Source organism: Urocitellus parryii, chromosome 11 (assembly GCF_045843805.1).
Source record: "Urocitellus parryii isolate mUroPar1 chromosome 11, mUroPar1.hap1, whole genome shotgun sequence".
In the NCBI taxonomy this organism is placed as follows: Eukaryota; Metazoa; Chordata; class Mammalia; order Rodentia; family Sciuridae; genus Urocitellus; species Urocitellus parryii.
Window position 1 is genome coordinate 113,723,133 of NC_135541.1, and position 22,109 is coordinate 113,745,241.

Genomic DNA, 22,109 nt, shown 5'->3' on the forward strand with positions numbered 1-22,109 from the left:
ATAAATAAGGTATATTCTCATACATATATGTCATCGGGAATGGTAATACTGGTAGGTATGTCAAGCATCAAGTTTCTAGAAAAAACGGAAGCAAGCAAAGAGAAAGCAGCTCACACACGGAGTCCTTTCTCTTCTGCCCCATTTTGTCAGAGGGACTTGATGTACCCACTGTATATTGGTCCGCAACGTGCTGAGTTCAGCAAATGTCTTGACGCTGTCACCATGGCAACTGCTCAGAACCCAGGGAACTTGGGTGAAATTAAATAAATAAGGACCAGCACCCACAAGCCCATCTCTGGAGTTACTGCCTCTCTTCTGGAGGAAGAGCCTGTGGTCCTGGAAGGATGGAATCTCCTCACCTCAGGGCCTTTCAGCAGCTGGGGGAGGTGGTGATGGGGCTCTGAAGGTAGCTGAGGGCACTGTTCTTGGAGTGGACAGGGATGGAGACGGGGAAGTTGAAGATGGTGGTGGTAGAGGTGCCCCGGTCTAGCACAGCCATGGCAGGGCTCCCGGCCTCGGCGGAGCAGTGCAGGGCCAGCACCTGGGACTCGAACTGCAGCAGCTGGCCCATGAAACTGAAATTGGGGGAGATGATGCTTCGCCTCTGCTTCACGAACTCAAAGGCCTCATCCAGCTTCACCCGGTTAGTCTTCATGAGGTAAGCGAGGCAGATGGTGGCTGACCAGGAAATGCCCGCCTGGCAGTGGACAAACACCCTTCCCCCTGCATTCTTGATGGAATCTATGAAGTCTATGGCCTCGTTGAACCAGGAGCTGATGTCCGCCTTGTGGTTGTCCTCCACAGGAATGCTCTTGTACTGGTAGTGGCCCTCAAAGTGGTTGGGGCAATTGGCCGAAACATTGATCAGGGCAGTGATGCCCAAGGCATCCAGCATGTCCTTGCGGGAAGCATGGTAGCACTGCCCAGGTACAAGAAGGGCAGGATCTCCACTGGGCCACCCTGGTCGTAAAGTGGGGTGCTGCAGGAACTGCATCCAGATTCTGCGCTGTCAGGGACACTAGTACTCAGGGGAAGGCTGAGCCCCATGGGGGTCGACTGTTTGCTACAGAGCTCGGGACAGGAAGCTGAAAAAGCTTCATACCCTCCTTTGAGGAAGAAGACTTGCGCGGCCCGCGCCTCGCGACAGAGCGCTCCAGCGGCCAGGGCCAAGGTGCTGTCGCGCTTGGCGCCGTCCAGGGCGACGCTGCGTTCGTCCAGCAGAACCACGGCGTGGTAGGAGCCAGCCAGCAAGCGGCCGCGAAGCTCGGCGTTGGGCACGATGTGTTCCAGGCCCATGGCGCCCTTGGCACTGCGCCGCAGGATGGTGCTAAAGCGCACGTTGACGGAGCCGGCGATGTGGCCGGCATTGAACGCGAAGAAGGAGCGGCAGTCCAGCAGCAGGCACTGCGCCGCGCGCTCCCGCAGCAGCGTCCAGCGTGCCCACCTCCATGACCATGGCCGGCCCCAGCGCCCCCAGCGTGCCCGGTCCTCGATGCTCTTTGTCCTCGGAAGTCAAGGGCAGGGCGGCGGCTTTCGAAGAAAAGCCCGACCCTGAGTCTCTGCGCCGAAACAGAACCTGCTCTCGGACCTAGCAAGGGACGCTAGCGGGACTCCGGGCCTCGCTCGCTCGCGGCTATCCCGTCTGCCCTGCGATCGGTCCGCGGCGCCGGTCTGTCGTCTCTTCCTTCTCCTAGCTCATCATTTTGAATCCCTCACTTGGTGGTTTTTAACCTTCCTGTTAGAAAAAGGAAGCATATTGAGTAGGGGCCTGCTTGTGATCAGCCATTCTAGGGTAGGGCAAGGATAACATGGGAAAGGCTGCTGTAGTTGCAGCTGTGAAGGAACAGAAACAGGCAGAAACGGGTCAGAAGAAGGCATTTTGATTAACATTGGCATAGAGCAGTGAGTCACAGATGTCTTTCAAACCATGCTGTCTCCTTATGATGGCATAATGTTCCCCTCCCATCCTATGCTCCTTGAGGGCTCTTATCCTATCTGCCTATGGTAGACCTACCTTCCGGCCTCAGTTGTGTCCCCTGTTCATGTCCGTGAGCATTTCCTCAACCAAGAAATTGACCTTACTGGGGGAACTTCTTTATACTCTTAACACCTAGACCAGCTCCTAACTTCCTTATTTAGCATCTTACCCTGACTAGCTATGCAGTTCTAAATCTCCCTCACTGGAACAGGATACATTCTACTGAAGTAGGCTCCTTGCCACAGTTCCTTCTACTGCTGCAAGGAGCACTAACTGTCTCCAGGACTGGAAGAAGCATAGCTCCTGTCAAAGGCTAATATACACCAACCTCACCATTGGCCCCTGTGCCCAGCCAGCCCATCCCAGGAGGAACTGGCAAGGAAGGCAGTGATGAGCATGGGCATCCCAGAACCAGGTCTACTGTATTGCATCTGAACATGATCAGGAGAAGCCACCCACACAGCGTTCATGGTGCCTGCCTATGCCTGGAGGCAACTCACCCAGTGGCACAGAGCCTCCAACAGAAGCCAACATACTAGCAGACCAAGTTGCTTCCCATGCTAAAGCTGGCACTAGCATACATGATGAGATGCCTCACTAAGCAAAGTATCTAAGTGGTGAATGACTTCTTGGAAAGGAAGACCAGGCAGCAGATCAGCTCCACTGCTCTTGCCTTGTACCACTCCATCAAGTTAATGGCAGCTATTCACCCAGAAGAGTGACTCATCCAAGGACATCTGGGGTGACAAGATCACCTTGACCAAGGGCTAGAAGGCCAGCTGTGAGACCATCAGGCTGCTCATGAACAGTATGAATGACCTGATACTCCACTGCAACAGCAAGCTGGTCAACTACAAGATCAAGGGTCAGAGGAAAACCATGGTTTCTGGTAACCCAAGCAGTGGGACAGATTTTCCAGTTGATAATCCAAATGGAAATAAAAGATGTGTGTGGTATATATATTATTTAAATAAAGACTGGGGTGCTAAGGTAAGTGGAAGTATACTTCAACTTTTCCAAGAAGGAAAAGCCCAGTTTGCTAACATTGAACCCAAATTTGATAGACTACTATTTTTCTGATTAGACTGGTGGCAATTCTCACATGCTACATGCGGTGGCAACCAGCATATGCTACAAGGTAACAATAACTTTTGTATTTGATATAGATGAGAAAGCATGAACTAAATTAATATATCTAACAGGTATTAGAAATATCTAACAGGTGTTAGAAATACCAAGAATTCAGAATATGGGTGGGCAAGGCAAACTTTTACTCCTGCTAGAAGGCCTGCTACCAAACCTGTCTATCAAGCCCCTTGGCAGAGAGTCTGCCTGCCTATTTACATACATATGACAGTAGAGTGTATTTAAACATATTATGCTTACATAGAATATAACTTATTCTAATTAGTATCACATACTTGTGGCTGTTCCTCGCTGCTTCTTTTTTTCCTTTCTCTTTTCCTCTTCTTATCCTTCTTCTCCTTTATCTTTATTTTCATGTCCTATACAGTTTAATATCAATTTAACTTCTTGAAAAACAATCTTGTAGAGTATACCCTCCTTTTATCCATTTCGGAACTACTGGAGTTGGAAAAAAACATTTTTAATAAGTTTTATAATCTATTAGTTTGTGGTTTGCTATCATGTATTTGCAGTTACAGGTGATTATCATATTCCCTCAAAAAGATGGAAGGGGTTGATTAAATCACTGTGAATACATTGATTAGATGCTTTGACTTAGAGGCATACCTCTGTCTGGGCACACATATTAAGGTAAAAGAAGTCTACTAAGTCTCCTAACAATTTCTCTAAGAAATAGGCATGAGAGAGATCCATTCAAGGAAAAAAAAAATCTCAACATAAAAATACAGGTGACAAAGAAAGTAAGGAAATAATTAGGGAGAATTCTAAATATCCCTATACTCTAATGAGAATAGAGATACAACATACAAGAATCTCTGGTATTCTGTGTGAGCAGTTCTCAGAGTTTATAGCTGTGAGGGCCTGCACAAAAAAAAAAAAAATCAGAAAACTCTGAAAAAAATAACATAATGATATATCTCAAGATCCTATAAAAATCAATAACACACCAATCCCAAAAGAACTAGAAGGAAGAAAATAAATAAGAGTTGGAATTTATGAGATAGAAAATTTTAAAATAATAAAAAGATTGATATAAAAGTTGGTTCTTTAAAAAGTAAAACAAGGGCTGGGGATGTGGCTCAAGCGGTAGAGCGCTCACCTGGCATGCGTGCGGCCCAGGTTCGATCCTCAGCACCACATACAAACAAAGATGTTGTGTCTGCCGAAAACTAAAAAATAAATATTAAAAGATTAAAAAAAAAAAGTAAAACAAGATTGATAAACCTTTAATTAAATAAACCAAAAGGAAGAAAAGATCAAAATTAAGAAAATTAGACATGAAATGAGAAGGTAAAATCACAGACACCTCAGAAATCCAGAGGATAACTAAGGACTATATTCAAACATGTATTTTAATAAATTAGAAAGTCAAGAAGAAATGGACAAATTTTTAGGCACAAATGAATTACCAAAATTACCAAACTTGAGCACAGTGGATAAAGAAAACCTAAATATACTCATAATAAACAATGAAATTGAAGGAATAATAAGAATTCTTCCAACAAAGGAAAGTTCAGGACCAGATGGATTCTCAGCTAAATTCTTTCAAGGAATATTAAAAGAGATACAGTGGTGCAGAGGCAGGAAAAAAGGCTCTTTGTCCAAGTGGCCACATTTATTTATATGAAAAGGTTATGTTTGGTCATTAGTACCATAACTACAATATTGTTTAGTGTTTCTTTTTTCCTAGGAGCTGAGTGTCTGAGATCAAAGTCCATGCTGATAAGATTCTAGCACAGAGCCTCTTCACGAAGAACATTATCATAGCAACTAGACATTGCACATGTATTAGTTATCTTACTAGATTCTTGGAGAAACTGCAGAGCATTCTAAACATGGGAAACAGTATGCCTTTTACTCCCGGGAGTTTGCTCACCAGAGGAATGCTTTCCTGTATATTTCCATGATCAGAATCCCTACAAATTCTACCAGACTTTTAAAGAAGAACTAATGTTCATGCTTTGTAAATTATTACATAAAATAGAAGATGGGGAAATACTCCTAAATTGGTTCTAAGAAGTCAGTATTGGGCTGGGGATCTGGCTCAAGCGGTAGCGTGCTCGCCTGGCATGCGTGCGGCCTGGGTTCGATCCCCAGCACCACATACAAAACAAAGATGTTGTGTCCGCCGATAACTAAAAAATAAATATTAAAATTCTCTCTCTGTCTCCCTCTCTCAATCTCTCTTTAAAAAAAAAAAAAAAAAGAAGTCAGTATCACCTGGATAACAAAAAAAGATTAAGGACACATAAGGCATGAAAACTATAGACTAATTTCCATGATGAACAGAGATGTAAAAATGCTTAATTAAATATTAGCAATTTTTATTCAAAATTACATTAAGAATAATATACATCATGATCAAATCAGCTGAATTTCAGGAATATAAGAATTGTTCAATATATGCATAGAATTAAAGACAAAAGTCACATGACCATATCAATAGATGCAGAAAAGGCCTCTGATAAGTTTGAGCACTTTTTCATGTTAAAAACACTGAAGAAATTAGGGTTAAAAAGGAACTTACCTTAACATTATAAAGCCACAATCATGCTGACTGTTGAAAAATTGCAAGAATTTCCTCTTGAATCAGAAACAGCACAGAGATTTTCATCAACACCATTCTTATTAAATATACTACTCCAAATTTTATCCAGATAAATTTAGAATGAGAAGATTATAAGGGATACAAATAGAAAAGAAAGAAGGCAAATTACCAATATCTGCAGATGATATGATCCTATACTTAAAATATACAAACAACAAAAAAGTCCATCAGAAAACTTCAAGAACTGATAAAATCAGCAAAGTTCTGGGATACAAAATCAACACACAAAAATTAGTATTTCTTAAATACACTAATAATGAAACTGCTGAGAATGAAATCCATTTATAATAGGCTCAGAAAAACCCCACTGAGGGATAAATCTAACCAAGGAGAAAAAAATGTCTATAATAAAAATTATAAAACACTGAAAAAAATATTGAAAAAGACACTAAGAGATAAAAAGATCTCCCATGTTCTTGGGTAGGCAGAATTAATAGTGTCAAACTGGCCATAATGTGAAAAGTATACTACAGATTCAATTCAATGCCCATCAAAATACCAATGATTCTTCACAAAACTAGAAAAAAAAAGTTGTAAAATTAATTTGGAAGAATAAAATACCCAGAATAGTCAAAGTAATTCTAAACCAAAAAAAAAAAGAAAGAAAAAAAAACAATATTGGAGGCATAGCAATATCTATCTTCAAATCATACTACAGTGCTATAGAAACAAAAACTGCATGGTATAGCATAAAAACATACATGTAGACCAATGGTACAGTATAGAAGACACAGAGAAAATCCCATACAGATAGAGTCATCTGATCTTGACAATGGTGCCAAAGCCATAGATTGGAGAAAAGATTATCTTTAAAACAAATGGTGCTAGAAAAAACTAAATATTCATATTTAGAAGAATGGGCCCCTCACTATACTCACATCATGAGTTTAATTCAAGGAAAAAAAGGTAATCTGAAGAATTTCTATAAAAGGTATATGAAGTATTTGAATCTATCATTCTGTTTTTACAAATTCTGACAACTACTAATAGCATAAGCTTTCTTCAGAAATTTTTTAGTTTAGATATTTCCAGGTTCTTTCTTATGAAGAAAGCCAAGAGACTCTTTAGAAAATAACATCCTATTATTACCTTATTCCCCCTTTATGGAAAATGCTCTCAAGCTTTCTTGATATTTGTGTTTTAAGTAAAATTTCAGGTCTTCTCAAGAACAGAGAACAAATAAAATACTGACCTCCCCCAGCTCCAACTCATTTTCAGCAAGATAAGCAAGAGTGTCTGTATTCAAAAAGAGCAAGAAAGACTAACTGAAATGACTCCCCACTACCACCCCACTTCCTATAAAGGTAACCTGTAAAGAAATAAAGAACCTATAACAACTATCATTTTCAGCTACTCCTTAAAGATTATAGAACCCCTGTGTTAGAGAATTATAGGTGATAGAGACAGATTGAATGAGAGATTGATGTTAAATATGAAAGCATTGACATACCAACTTTAAGAATCTAATAACTAAAAATGGGGAGGTTACTACAGCACATACTTTTAAAGAGTGTGCTTATCAAAGTACCAGGAAGGTGAGAAAAACACTAAACAATAGGCACAGAAGCCAGCATAAGTTATTCAAAATTTTAACATGCAAACAAGAAAGAACAAAATCTGAGAAGTGCATACATAAGTATTGGTCTTCATTGGATCTGCTGAAGCCAGATTCTAGAAGAACAAATAGCAGTTAGTTTCAGTTCAAGCACAAGTTGACGGGTGACTCTCCAGCTGAAATAAATCTTTAGCAAAGGGGAGATTCTCCCTATCATAAAAATTTTTGTAGAATTAAATATTTTTTCAGAACAAAATAGCCAAGGCCACAGTAGTATGAGATTAAAATACCGTGAACCTTGTTAGACAAAAACCAAAGAAAAATTCAAGAGAGTGAGACTTGGAAAAGGTGAGACTTGAAAAGCTATGTCTCAAATGTGCCTAAACTCAGTGTAGCAATGAGGTACTAGAGACAAAGAATTTAGTGGGGGGGGGGGATGAGAAAACTTTCAAATGGGCTTAAAATGAAAGAAGGGAATTTCTTTTGCAAAGGCATGGCAATTGGTCACTATTGTAAACTTTAGAAATTCACAAGAAATGCTGTTCTCTGACAGAAAATACACTTAGGTGTATTTTCTTTCAAACATGGCAAAGGGGCCTTAATATAGCTCATGATGAATGATTGCTTCCATGTGTGAAACTCTAGATAGAGTGCAGGAAGCCAAGCTTCCAAGTGAAGCTGGAAAACCACAAAGTTTTCTCCTTTCTTCATTTTTTCCACTGGCTCCTCTCATTTCCCTGATTACTTCAAAGTCTTTGCTATGGTTTTTGGGTAAATAATAGCATTGTGGGTTCCAAAGTTTGCTTAAAAGTGTTGCCACAGGAATCCAGGGTTAGTGGTCTCTAAATGTTTGGAGTCTGAGGCTAGTACTATGAAAATCATGTGTCCCAGTCACACTCCAGATTTTTTTGTTTTATTAGTGCATTATACTTACACATAAAGTTGGGGTTTATTTTGACATAATCATGCATGGATAAATTATAACATGCTCCAATTAAGTCCCCAGTACTTCCACATTCCTTTCCCTCCTCTCTCTCCCTACTCACCTCTCTCTAACTCACTGTTCTTTCTTCTATTTATTTGTAGATTTTCAATTTTTAATTGGTGCTTTATAGATATACATAAAGATAACACTCACTGTGGTATATTCATTTATGTACGTTGCATAATTTGGTCAATATCATTCTACAATTCCTCCCCTTTCCCTTCCCACTTCTATCCCACTCTGGTCCACGGGTATTCATTGATTTTTCATGGTATCTTTTCAACACATGTATGGTGGGGGTGGGTTACTTAGAAAACTCACCAAGTCCCAAGTTTATCTAAATTAAAGAGTCTTTATTCTGACCAGTTGGGTCTGCTTCTCACAGGATCAAGTTGTCTCCCCAGAAAGCAGCCCCAGCTTTAACACTTCAGGATATTTAAAGGCAGACAAACACACACACACACACACACACACACACACACACACACACACACCAAAAAAAAAAAACACGCAGTTAGGTTGGCATAGCAACAAGCAAGCAAGCAAGCAAGCACACACACACATACAGAAGCTGAATAGAGCTGTTAGCAAAACAATGTAAGGTAATTAATCATATTTGTATTCTCATGGGATTTTCCATAACCATAATTAAAAGAAATAGATCAAAATGTTCCTAGTCAATACAAGTAAAGAATGGCTGTGCTTTGGTTTTGACTGCTTTTGCTAGGTATTTAAGATCAAGATGCTCAAACTGACCTTGCTCCCATCTATTGTTAAGAGTCAGCTGAGTTCCCTTGGGGGACACTCTTGGGGAACTGGTGAGCAGCATTTTAGCTCTGCTAGTGCCATTTGTGTTAGGATGGGTCAAGGTCTTGCTGACCATGTGGCTTTCCCTTGGAAGCATCAGGTGGGTCTCCTTTTTTCAATGACCCTCCTCTTTTGCAGCATGCCCACTGATTGGCTTTCCATTCTCCAGTGGTCTCATTAATCTCCCTTATTGGGAGGTTAAGTGGCCCAGGGTTGCAAAGCTCTTCCCCTTTTCCCTAGGTTCAGGCTGACTCAGAGGGCAAGAGCCAAATATTGGTTTTCTTGGCCCCTTTATTTTAACCTTCATCTTTAAACCTTGGCCTTAAACATTCAGCAAGTCAGTTTTATCAGTCTCAAACTAAGAGTACTTGAATTTAACTTTAATGTTCATTACTTTACAGTTAATTTTATTTCTTTCAATTACTGTCCATAGATGATGGTTTTATATCTCAATTTAGGTTGTGTGTTCTTGAATTATTACCTCTGCAAAACATTAATAGGCATTAGTTATAAGAAAAATACAAAGTGAAATTAACAAGAGTAAAAACATATTTAGCTTGTATATAATTTTGAGCATTGGCTGAGTTATACATTATATCCCCTGTTTGAGATCTTATAATAAAATCAATCTTTGAATACAACTTTAAATGAACTGAAGTCTTGGCTTAGTTTGGAGTCATTCTGACACACTATAAAGTGGAAGGCAGAGCCTTATCTCAGGTAAAGTGGGGCTCTTTACAAATCTTAGGTAAAATGTTCTAGTTCTGAAGTTGATCTCATAATATTAACCTTTAAATGATCAAGCTGTCATTATCTTTTAAAATACTTTAAAATTTTTGTATCCAGTGTGAAAGGCAAGTGACTCACTCAAAACAGAGAGTCAACAAAGAGATTTTATTGAGGGGCTGCTGGAAGGGAAGGAGAGGCAGAGAGAAACAGAGCAGAGCAGAAAGGAAGAGGGAAGAGAGCAGAGAGAGGAGAGGAAGAGAGGAAGAGGGCAGGGCAGGGAGTGTATGCTTACAAGCTTTGGCTTAGAAGGGTTACTAGGGGACATGGCAGGTGCTGATTAGCAGGGTGACTCAGGAACAGAGAGCTGACACTGTGTCTTGCAGGGATTGGTTGAGAAAACCTTTGAATTTGGTGCTCTTCAGCTTGGCTCCCTTCAGAGAGGAGGGGGAGGGTTAAGAGATTCAGTGATGTTCTCAAGAGACTGAAACTTAATACTCAAATACATTCTATAAAGCCAGTATAACCCTAATACTAAAACCAGACAAAGATGAATCAAGGAAATAAAACTACAAACCAATATCCCTGATGAACATAGATGCAAAAATTCTTAATAAAATATTATCAAATTGTAATCAAAAACTGTTAGGAAAATATGACTTTCATCCCTGGGATGCAAGTCTGGTTCAACATATGCAAATTAATAAATGTAATTCACCAGTGAAACAGAATTAAGGATGAGAATGACAGGCTCATCTCAACAGATGCAGAAAAGCCAGCAATTATTTGTGCTAAAAACACTGGATAAATTAGGGATAGAAGGAACTTACCTTAACATTATAAATTCTATATGTATGACAAACCTATAGCCAACATCATACTGAATGGAGGCAAATTGAAAGCATTTTCTCTAAAATAAAGGAAAAGACAAAGTTATCCATTCTCTCCACTTATATTCAATGTAGTTCTCAAAACCCTAGCCAGGGCAATCAGGCAAGAGAAAGAAATTAAAGAGATACAAATTGAAAAAGAGGAAGTCAAACTATCACTGTTTGCTGATAACATAACCCTATACCTAGAAAACAAAACAAAACAAAAATTCCCAGATTTCTAGAGCTGATAAATAAATTTAGTAGAGTAACAGGATACAAAATCAATACACACAAATCAATAGCTTTTCTATATTATAATAGTAATTCATCGAGAAAGATAGCAGGAAAACTACTCCCTTAATAATAGCCTCAAAAAATTAAATATGTGAGAATTAACCTAATCAGGAGGTGAAAAATCTCTACTATAGAATGCTGAAGAAAGAAGTTGAAGACAACGTCATAAGATGGAAAGACCTCCCATTTTCTTGTGTAAACAGAATTAATATTGTCAAAACAGCCATACTACCAAAATTAATATACAGATTCTATGCCATCTCCATCAAAATACCAATGTCATTCTTCACAAAACTAGAAAAAAATCCTAAGATTAATTTGGAAGAATAAGAGACCCACAATACCCAAAGCAATACTAATCAAAAAAGCCAAAGCAGGAGGCATCACAATACCTTATCTGAAATTATACTACAGAGCTATAGCAACAAAAACAGCATGGTATTGCATCAAATGGACATAAAGTCCAATGTAAGAAAACACAGAGACAAACTAAAATTACACAGCCATCAAATACTTGACAAAGGTGCCAAAAACATATGTTGGAGAAAAAATACACTTTATGACAGATGGTGTTATAAAAGTGGATATTCATATTAGAAGAATGTATTTAGGTCCTTATCTTTCACCCTGTGCAGAAGTCAAAACAAAATGAATCAAAAACCAGAAACCTTAAAACTGCAAGAAGAAAACATCAGATCAGCACCCCATCATATAGGTTAAGGCATTGACTTCCTCAGCAAGACCCCCTAAAGCTCAAGAAATGAAACCAAGAATCAATAGGTGGAACACATCAAATTAAATAATTTCTGCACAGTAAAGGAAGTGATTAGGAGAATAAAGAAAGAGCCCACAGATTGAAAGAAAAATCTTTGCCAGATACTCCTTTAACAGGAGATTAATATCCAGAATACATAAAAAACTAAAAAAAAAAAAAGACTCAATGCCCCCCCCCCATATAGACCAATCTATAAATGGGCAAAAGAACTAAACAGAAAGTTCTCAAAAGAAGAAACACATAAGCCAGGCATAGTAACATGTGGTGGGAGCCTTAGGCAGGAGGATCTCAAGTTCAAAGCCAGGCTCAGTAACTTAGTGAAGCCCTAAGCAACTTTGCAAGACTCTGTCTCAAAATAATTAATTAATTAATTAATTAAAAGGACTGGGCATGTGGCTCATTTTGGAGGCATTTCCTCTGGTTTTATTTGTTACTACCTTAATCTGGGGAGAAATTGTGCTAATTTAATTTCTTCTAAGGAGGCTGGATAGCTGTGGACTCTACAAAATCACTGCCCAGTTTTTAGTCCACATTTGGATTCAACTGCTTGATCTCTTTCGCTGTCTTTGATGCTTCTGTATCATTTTAACTTGCTCTGTGTTCTTTCTAGCTGTTGTTTTAAAAGTAAGCTTATGGGCTTTCCTTCTCTTTCTGTCTCTCTGTTATCCCTTCCCCCTAACTCTACCCTGATCAGAATTCTGGGTCAAGGAATTCTATCCTTATTTTAGGCTCTAGTAACCACACTCCAAGTCCCTCCAAGTTTCAAACTGTGCAATGTTTAGCTTTATTTACTCTGTCTGTCACCTCTCTGGTCAGGTCTTCTTTTCTGGGCTGTGAGAGGTAAAGAGTTAGTTGCTGCCTAGATCCTCTGGACCATCTTCTGTTCTCACACTATGGATTTATTACAGAGGAGGTCTTGAAAGAATTGGGGTTGGGTTAATTCAACCAGAGTCTTAGAAATACTAGTTCTACTATTTCAGTAAGAGACAGCCCAGGTCACAAATGCTATAGAGAGCCTTACTTGCCCTAAGAATTTGAATGAGATGGCTAAAGCAGACAAAGAAAATGCAAAGGAAGTAGAGCTTCTCTTCCAACTAATTCTCATTAACAAACTGAGTAAGAACTAGAAGAGTTTAAATGGATTGTATACTCCTTACATATGCCAGCACATGTCTGGAACAGTCCTGCATTCTGTCTCTATCACAACAGATGATCACTTGGATCAGCATGAAAGCAAGACACAGGTCCATGGAGACATATTTGACTTAATTGAGCATTCTCTGAGTTCCCCTAGGCTGGGAGAAATGGGTAAGAAGGTGAGCCGAGTGGCCTTGGTCCAGCAGAAGGCCACAATCACTGAGGTCCAGAGTCACGGATCCTCCACTCAGTTCAGTGTTTCTATTAGGGATCACAGGGAGGTGCTCACCTACTCACCTGCCCACACCTGTAACTAGAACTACCTTCCTCATCAGCAGTGCAATGGGTAACAAATTCAACACTTGTGCAGCAAACACCAGTGGCAGCAGTTTCCCAAATTGGAGTTTTTATCTCCCTAGACTAATTTAGAGGTCCATCCCACAGCTCAGTCATGCCCTGTAGCATCAGAGCCCATAGGGATTCTCCCCTCCCAACAGGGTTCCAGCTCTGCAAGCAACACTTGGTCCAGTGGTGGCATGAGGGTGAATCCTGTTATCCAAGAGGCACTGCAGGGAAGGAAGGAAGGAAGGAAGGAAGGAAGGAAGGAAGGAAGGAAGGAAGGAAGGAAGGAAGGAAAACTTAGCTCAGTGTTACAATTTCCCCATCACTTCCACTCACATCTTCCACCCCAGCTGGAACTATTCCTGAGGTTTTTGCTAGGGAATAAAATTTTAATCATTATTCAGTTTGGCCTTTTACTTCATTTTAAGTGTAAAAATGAAACCACTAGTGTGGTGAGCCGTTTCTGTGAACTGTGGCCGCCATTACAAGATGGCGCTGGTTTCCCCTGTAGTCTGTGACAAACAACTCCTTATCAGAATGAGTTGGAACGCTGTGACTTGGCACCCTATGAGAAAAGTCCACGTGGCAGTTGTGCATTGGGGCTTTATCTGTTTTATTAAGGCTGGGGCACACGGGAGTAGTAGTAGTGGCAGTAGTAGTAGCAGTAGTAGTAGTGGCAGTAGGAGTAGCAGTAGAAGTAGTAGTAGGAGTAGCAGTAGAAGCTAAAAGACATGTCAATACAAAGGCCTGAATAAACAGCTGAAAGAAGAAAAAGTATCAAGGACCTGAATAAACTGCTGAAAGAAGATTCCTGAGTTGCGTCTTCCTTGCGGGCAAGGGGTCGCGACACACTAGGTCATTCATTAGTTCACGTTCCAATCTCTCTTCTCTCCTTTGCCATTTCACTATGCAGTCAGCTATGAAAAAACAACAAAAACAAAAACGCCCTCTTCATTTCTCTTGGTGTCTTTAGTTACCGGCTGAAATGAAAAAATAATCTGGAGTCTGATTGGAAATTATATGTATTTACACTGTATGCAATTTTATTTGTGTTAGCTTCTTTGTCACTGTAACCAAAAGACACAACAATAACAATTTAGAGAAGGAAAAGTTATAGATGGCTAGCTCCATTGCTCTGGGCCAAAGGTAAGGCAGAACATTAAGGCAGAAGAGAGTAGTGGAGAAAAGCAGTTCAGGATATGGTCAGGAGCAAGCAGAAAGAGATTTCTCTCACAGGAAAAAATATATACCCCAATGTCATGCCTCAGTGAGCCACCTGCCCCAGCCACATCCTACCTGCCTACAGTTAATACCTCTAGTAGGGGATTAATGCAGCAATTAAGACTCTCATAGCCCAATTACTTCATCTTTAAACTTTCTTGCATTTTCTCACACTTTGGGTTTTGGGGGAGATAGCTCCTATCTATACCATAACATGGGGTAAAACAGGCCATCTACTTCAGCTGCTTATGCTTAAAAATTGAACCTCTATAACCTTTCTTTCTGCTTCTCAGGACCATCTTTTCAAAATCTTTCCTGGGGAAGGCAGCAACTCCAATGTTGGAGACTTGGAGTACTAAACCTGAACTAACCATTTAAAATTCTGCATATTTTTCATTTTGGAAAAAAAAATTGCTAGGACAATTAAATTACAATAAAACATACAAACTACAAATTTAATAAAAGAATAATACAATGAAAAGCTCATTCATTGGTTAATTTATCTTCCCAGAGCAACAACTTTCACTGTCACAAAACCCTGTTTTCTCATAGGTTCTTCCAGAATCTGCTGTTATGCTCAAATTCGGGACCCCCAAAAGACCACCAGAGACCAAGATCCATGTAAGCAGCAAAGAGGTGTTAATCGCGAGCTAGCTCGGTCCTCCACGCACACACAGCAACTGGTGACGCTGGGAGGCCCCGAGCCCAGGGTTTGCAGCAGTTTTATACACTCTTTGGGGAAGGCAGGGACTTCACATACATCATAGCATCTCTTAGCAAATCATCACACACCACGGGAAAATCATAAAACAACTCTAAAACATGATTAGCACATTCACTGGCAAGAACAAGTTGGGTAGGGGTGATTGGTTAGTACAAGAGGGGGATTCTTTTGAATTGATTGGTTTAAGCCACGAGGGGTGTACATGCTGTACTACATGGTTTCCCAACATGTTATCAACCACCATAAACTACTGGGAGGGTCATCTGGCATCCCAGGTATTTTCCCTGTCTCATGCTGATTGGTGGTTGTTAGGGGGTTGCTATGGGTCCTCATCTAGCCTGATCTGACTGATTCAGGGACACCTGGCTCCGCAGATCTCTCCAGTTATTTGTAGGTAAACAACTCAGCAGGGTGGGTAGGTGCCTAGGAGCGCTCTGTGGGTCTTTCCAAGGACAAGGGCCACACCCCCTTCCTTGAAGAGGATTTGCTCTGAGGTAGAGGCTGGTTTTTCACTGCATATATGTAAATATATGAGTGTGGGGTATGTGTATGTGTGTGCTCATGTATGTGCAAGTGTGAGTGTGTGTGTGATACAAATGAAAACAAAAAGACACATTTCACAGTATCTGGGTTTTATTCACTTAATCCACAATCCACATATACCTATCCCAGCCTTTTCTCACTCTTTTTAATACTTTTATTACTTTAATACTTTTAATACATTTTGTGAATATGATACCATTATTTATTCAGTACCTAGAGGCTGGGATAAAAAGTTTAAGTTCTTTCTACTCATTTACTGTTACAGGAAAAACAAAAAAAACAACAACAACAACAAAAACTCTGCTGCAGTAGGTAATCTTGTTCAATTTTAACATCTTTTATCTGTGATTCCAAGGCCCAAACTTACAAAACTGAAAATATTTTCATTTGGCATGCTTATTTGGCAGCTAAACTGTAGCTGAGCAGATGTTAGGCTATTTATAATATTTATACTACTTAATGTGAATTTGTATTTTTTCACCAATATATAACTGTTTGATTATAGGCTGTTACGCCCAACTCCTACTAGAGTTGTTACAAGATATACTCAGTTGTATGCATCAAAATATCTTTCAAAAATACTAAGAGTTTTGGATGATAGTGGGTCTATAGATGTTCATTTTTATGAGTTGTATCTTTGGGATAAATTTGAAAAAGTGGAGTTGCTACAGGTATGTGCATTTTAAATTTTGATAGGTATCATTAAATTGCTCTTCAAGGAGTAAATGATTTATATCACCAACAACATTAAATGAAAGTACATAGTCCTTAATATTAAAAAATTACTTGATGTTTGTTAATATAAGTGAAAAGGTGATAACTTACATAGTTTCAATTTCAGTTCCTTTTTTATTGGTGAGATTACGACTATAAAACTTATGGTTGATTTTTGTGCAAATATTTAAATTTTTAAATATCAGATTAATGGGCTCTCATGTATCATGAATATTCACCCAGATTTTTTTTGTATTTTGACTTATATTTTATTTATTATAATTTGTTGAAGAAAGTTTTAATCTTCATATTCATATTCATCATCAATACATATGGAATTTATTTTGGCATAATGGATTTTATTAGTCTTGAGTTGTTGCTATCAAAATTGTCATAAATTTATCAGCTTTAAACAATTCAAATATTATATCTCAGTTTTCTGAGTCAGAAGTCCAGGACAGCTTAACAGAACTCAGGGTTCAGTCTGGACTAAAATATTTGCTCAAGATTTCACTAATCTAAAATCAAGGGAACATCAAAGATGCATTTGGGAGAATCTATTTTCCAAGTTCACTCACAGTCTTGGAAGAATTTAGCTCTTTGCAGATGTCAGAGGTCCCCATTTCCTGTTTGTCAGGAGATGGGCTCTTCTCAGTCTTTAAAGGGGCTCTTCTAACCCTCATCCCCTGTCACATGGCCCTTTCCACATATGGTAGTTTCTCCTTCATCATCCACATTAGAGCATCTCCTGCAGCTCCTAAACTCTGAATTGACTTCTGCTACTACTCTTCTGAGGGTTTATGTGATTTCACTGAAACATACAAATAAGCCATGATAATCTCTCTACTTGAGGTCAGTTTGGCCACATAAAACACATAACACAATCATAAGAGTAACACTGAACAAAGATCTTAAGGAACATTTCAAATTCTGCCTACTACAATAAAGAGGGGTCCACTTTTTTTTTCTTCCAGATTTCTAGCCAGTAGTCCCCAGATTATTTTTTAAATTTTTTGTTTTAATTAGTTATACATGACAGTAAAATACATTTATGCACTTTGAAATACATAGCTGGGATATAATTTCTCATTTTTCCGAGTGTACATGTCGAGAATCATATTGGTCATGTAGTCACATATATACATAGAGTAATAATGTCTGTTTCATTCTACTATCTTTCCTATCCCCAACTCCCCCTCTCCCATCACTTCCCTCTACCTAATCTAAGGTAACACTATTCTTCCCTAGTGCCCCCCACCTTATTGTGAATTAGCATTCTATATTAGAGAAAATATTTGGCCTTTGGTTTTGTGGGACTGGCTTATTTCGCTAAGCATGATAATTCTCCAACTCCAACCATTTACTGGCAAATGCCATAATCTCACTCTTCTTTAAAGTTGAGTAATATTCCATTGAGTATATATACCACGTTTTCTTTATCCATTCATCTATTGAGGGACACCTAGGTTGGATCCTGAGAGACACCCAGATTATTTTGATTAAGTCACTAGTAACAATTTGGTTGGTTGCAGAGGCTGGCTTTGAACTTGCAATTCTGCTGTGTCAGCCTCCCATGTCACTGGGATTACAGGCATCTGCCACCATTCCTGGCTTTAGTAGTTCTTCTTATTAAAAGAGATAAAACCCATTCTGGCAAATTGTCTTTTAATTTAATTAACTTTTTCATTCTATTTATATTCAAAATTTAGTTGTGGAGTTGTTTTTTGTTTTGCTGAGTATCTTCTCCTTCTTCTTCCTATCCATTCTTTTTGGGATACAAAGAAGAGAAAGAGGATACTTGGGTTTTTATTCCTTTTTAAACTTCTGCTGGTTTGGAAACTAATTTCTGTACCATAAGATTGCCATTAACTATTTAATAAGTATATCAAATGTTATAATCTCTAAGTTAAGATATTCCTTCCTTCTGAATAATAATTAGAATTTCTTAATTTGAATAAACTTTTGCATATTTCTACATTGCTTTTTTCTCTTGAAACTAGTCATTTTAATTATTTTATAAACTAAGTATTTGAAACTTGGTTTTCAAATTTCTTCACTCATGCTTCCTTTTTGTATCTCACTTCTCCCTTGGAGCATTCAATTTCCTCAAGTACACCTCCTTAGAGGGAGATAAATAGAGGTAAACTCCTTCAGAAAGGGCTGAAGTAAAGGGTAGAGATAAAATCCAGTAACCTTCCAAAAGATTAAGAAGTGAAGTCATTTAGTAAGGGAGAGATAAACTATCAACCTTTGAAAATTTTATTTCAACCTCCACTTAAATTACATTTTATAAGGGTTTACTTTCATTCAGTGCTTTCAAGTTTTCTTCTGAAAAGCAATACTAGGTAAAGCTATTGTTAGCCTAATCATCAGCTATTGTCTTTAATTGGTTTTGCAGGTTACTTTGTTTCCTAGCAGTCTCACTATATCTAGGCTTTTATTTATTTGTGTGTATCTTAACTTGGGACTTTTCATTTTTCCAGAATCTGATGATCATGACTTTCATCAAATTTTTGGGGGGGTACTTTTAAACTTCCATCAATTCTTTAAAAAATGTTCAGCTTTTATCCCTTCATAAAGTGACTTATTCTCAATTCAGTCCTTCAGGAATACTTAGGAGATGCATTTTGAAATGTCTTATTCTATCATCCACATGTTAATATCTATATCCTAAGAATCCAACAGTATCCCACAGAGTCAGTGCTCAATAAATATTTGTGGAACAATTGAAATTATTATTTATACTGAATCCATCATGGAAATCAGAATAAATGCATCAGTCCAAGGCAGGAATTGGACATCTCCTAAAGCCCAACGTCTTAGTAGTTGAATCTTCAACCTGGTAGTCAAACTCAGACACAAAACAGCAAAATTGAAGATCATTTACTGACAGGAACCAACTGTTGCAGTATGCTACTTACAAGAGTCAGGATGGATACTATGATTTGTTCTCTATTTTGAGGAATTTGCATAAAGTGACAGAAAATATGTTGCACATCAACATACTGAACATTAGAAATGATATGAAATCAGGATTTAGTATGTATTTGAAGTTTCCTTTTGGACACTTAATACAGATCAGAATTAAATAGTAGTTCTCTAATTATAAAAAAATATCAACATTTTTTATAATTACATTGATGTAAAAACTGAAGTGACTTGCCCAAAGTCACCTTTAGTTAATTGGCTAAAGCCAAATTTGATCCTGTGTCTGCCCCAGGGCCTGAATTCCTCCTCCCTCACACCTTTCCCCTTTGACTAAATGTTGCCTTCTGGCAATGCTCAGGAAACAGAACCAACTCCCAGTCAGACAGGCAGTGGTCACTCAGTACTTTATTCTGCAGCAACTGAGCCATGGCATTCCAACTTATTGATTGCTAATAAAAATCATCATTCTCAAAAAAAATACTTCATTCATTTACATATATTATTGCATTAACTCCTCCTCCTCTCACCATACCCATGAGCAGAAGCAGAGAGATATTTACTCCACTTTACAGATTAAGAACTGGACATTTACAACAAATGAGGCGCTTCTTCCAAATTGACAATGTGAGCCAACAGAGAGTGGAAAACAGCTCTGATTTCAGCTTCACTTTCTCTCACAGAGACAGAGGGTGTCAGTGGGATACAGCACGCTTGGGGAGGTGGCAGGTCATTGTGCATGGTGGGTTGGGAGAAAGTAAACATCCCCAGAAGGCGGGCTCTAATTACTGATGCCATTGGACTCCTTGGCAGAGCTGTATACAAAGAATTTCAGCAGAATAACTGGTATGCTGTTGGTTGTGGTTTTAGAAGAGCAAGACCAAAATTTGAACAGGTTAATAATCTGTTGAATTCTAATGCAGTTCATCACATCATTCATGAATTTCAGCCTCATGTCATAGTACATTGTGCAGCAGAGAAGACCAGATGTTGTAGAATATCAGCCAGATGCTGCTTCTCAATTTAATGTGGATGCTTCTGGGAATTTAGCTAAGGAAGCAGCTGCAATTGGAGCATTTCTCATTTATATTAGCTCAGATTATCTATTTGATGGAAGGGATCCACCTTACAGTGAGGAAGACATACCAAGTCCCCTAAATTTGTAAGGTAAAACAAAATTAGAAGGAGAAAAGGCAGTCTTCGGAGCTGCTGTTTTGAGAATTCCTGTTCTGTATGGAGACGTTGAAAAGCTTGAAGAAAGTGCTGTGATGGTCATGTTTGACAAAGTGCAGTTCAGCAACAAGTCAGCAAACATGGACCATTGGTATCAGAGGTTTCCCACACATGTCAAAGATGTGGCTACAGTGTGTTGGCAGCTGGCAGAGAAGAGAATGCTGTGCCCATTAATTAAGGGAACCTTTCATTGGTCTGGTAATGAACAGATGACCAAGTATGAAATGGCATGTGCATTGAAGATGCCTTCAACCTCCCCAGCAGTCACTTAAGACCTATCACTGACAGCCCAGTCATAGGAGCACAATGTCCACATAATGCTCGGCTTGACTGCTCCAAATTGGAGACCTTGGGCATTGGCCAGCTAACACCACTTCGAATTGGAATCAAGGAATCACTCTGGCCTTTCCTCACTGACAAGAGATCGAGACAGTCTTTCACTAGTTTAATATTATTTTTTTTAATGAAAAGTATATATTTTGTGGCACTTTTTAAAGAAAAAAGGAAATAGTTATGTATGGGTACTCTTTAATTGTGACTCTTAAAATCTTTCAGGTAAATGATGCTCTTGCACTAGTGAAATTGTCTAAAGAAACTACAGGGCAATGATGCTTTATTTAGTGATGATTTTTACCATATTTGTTCTGGCTTAATTTGCAGTTTGAAATAAAATTATAATTCTTAAATGTTTAGAGTCAGGATGAATCAGACCTGCTGTAGACTTATTTTGTATGAAACACATTGTTCATTTCTACGAGTTCTGTATTTTCAGGTTTGGTTTTTTTTTAAGCTGTTGACTCGTATGTTGATTGTATTAAAGTGTGAAGTCATACAAAAATCATTGGTGTTCATTTTGTGCTTTGCTTGAGTGAAGATCAAAATATTTGAAGAAAGAAACTTTATTTTTGCAACTTAAGTACAGTTTTTATGCTTGAGATACTTCAATATGTTATGTATATGGGAACTTCTGCAGTTTGATGCCTCCTGCTTTCCTAGCAGTGATGGTGAACATTTGAAAGAGTATGTATGTGTATTTTTAAATATAAATATAGAACTATTCTTTTCAGCCCATGTTGCTAAATAACATTTCATATGTGTGGTTATAATAATAATAGATCTCATAATTCTTTGACCACTCATGAATAATAAATATGTGCTGCTGGCAAAAAAAAATTAAAAAAATAAAAATCTTTAACAGTCAGGTGTGGTGGCTCACTCTTGTAATTCCAGTGATTTGGGAGGCAGGAAGATCATGAGTTCAAGGTCAGCCTGGGTAACTTAGACCTTGCCTCAAAGTAAAACATAAAAAGGGCTAGGGATATAGCTCAATGGTAGAACACCTCTGTATTCAATTCCAGCACAAAAATAAATAAATAAACAAACAAACAACAAACTTACAGGCACTGTAATCAAAAAATGTTTTCATACTTTGTGGGGAAATTATATTTGTGTATCATTTTTCACTTTATTTACTCAAAATTGTACTGACTTTGTCATATCCTCAGTGTTATGTTAGTTATATGT

General features: G+C 38.6%; 3 pseudogenes; 2 read left to right on the forward strand and 1 right to left on the reverse strand.

Annotated features, from left to right (window-relative positions):
* Positions 1 to 334: 334 nt before the first annotated feature.
* Positions 335 to 1,456, reverse strand: LOC144249101 (dual specificity protein phosphatase 1 pseudogene; annotated as a pseudogene).
* A 352-nt stretch (positions 1,457 to 1,808) lies between these two features.
* On the forward strand, positions 1,809 to 3,197 carry LOC113199636 (egl nine homolog 1 pseudogene; annotated as a pseudogene).
* Positions 3,198 to 19,904: 16,707 nt separating this feature from the next.
* On the forward strand, positions 19,905 to 21,096 carry LOC113199624 (methionine adenosyltransferase 2 subunit beta pseudogene; annotated as a pseudogene).
* Positions 21,097 to 22,109: the final 1,013 nt, after the last annotated feature.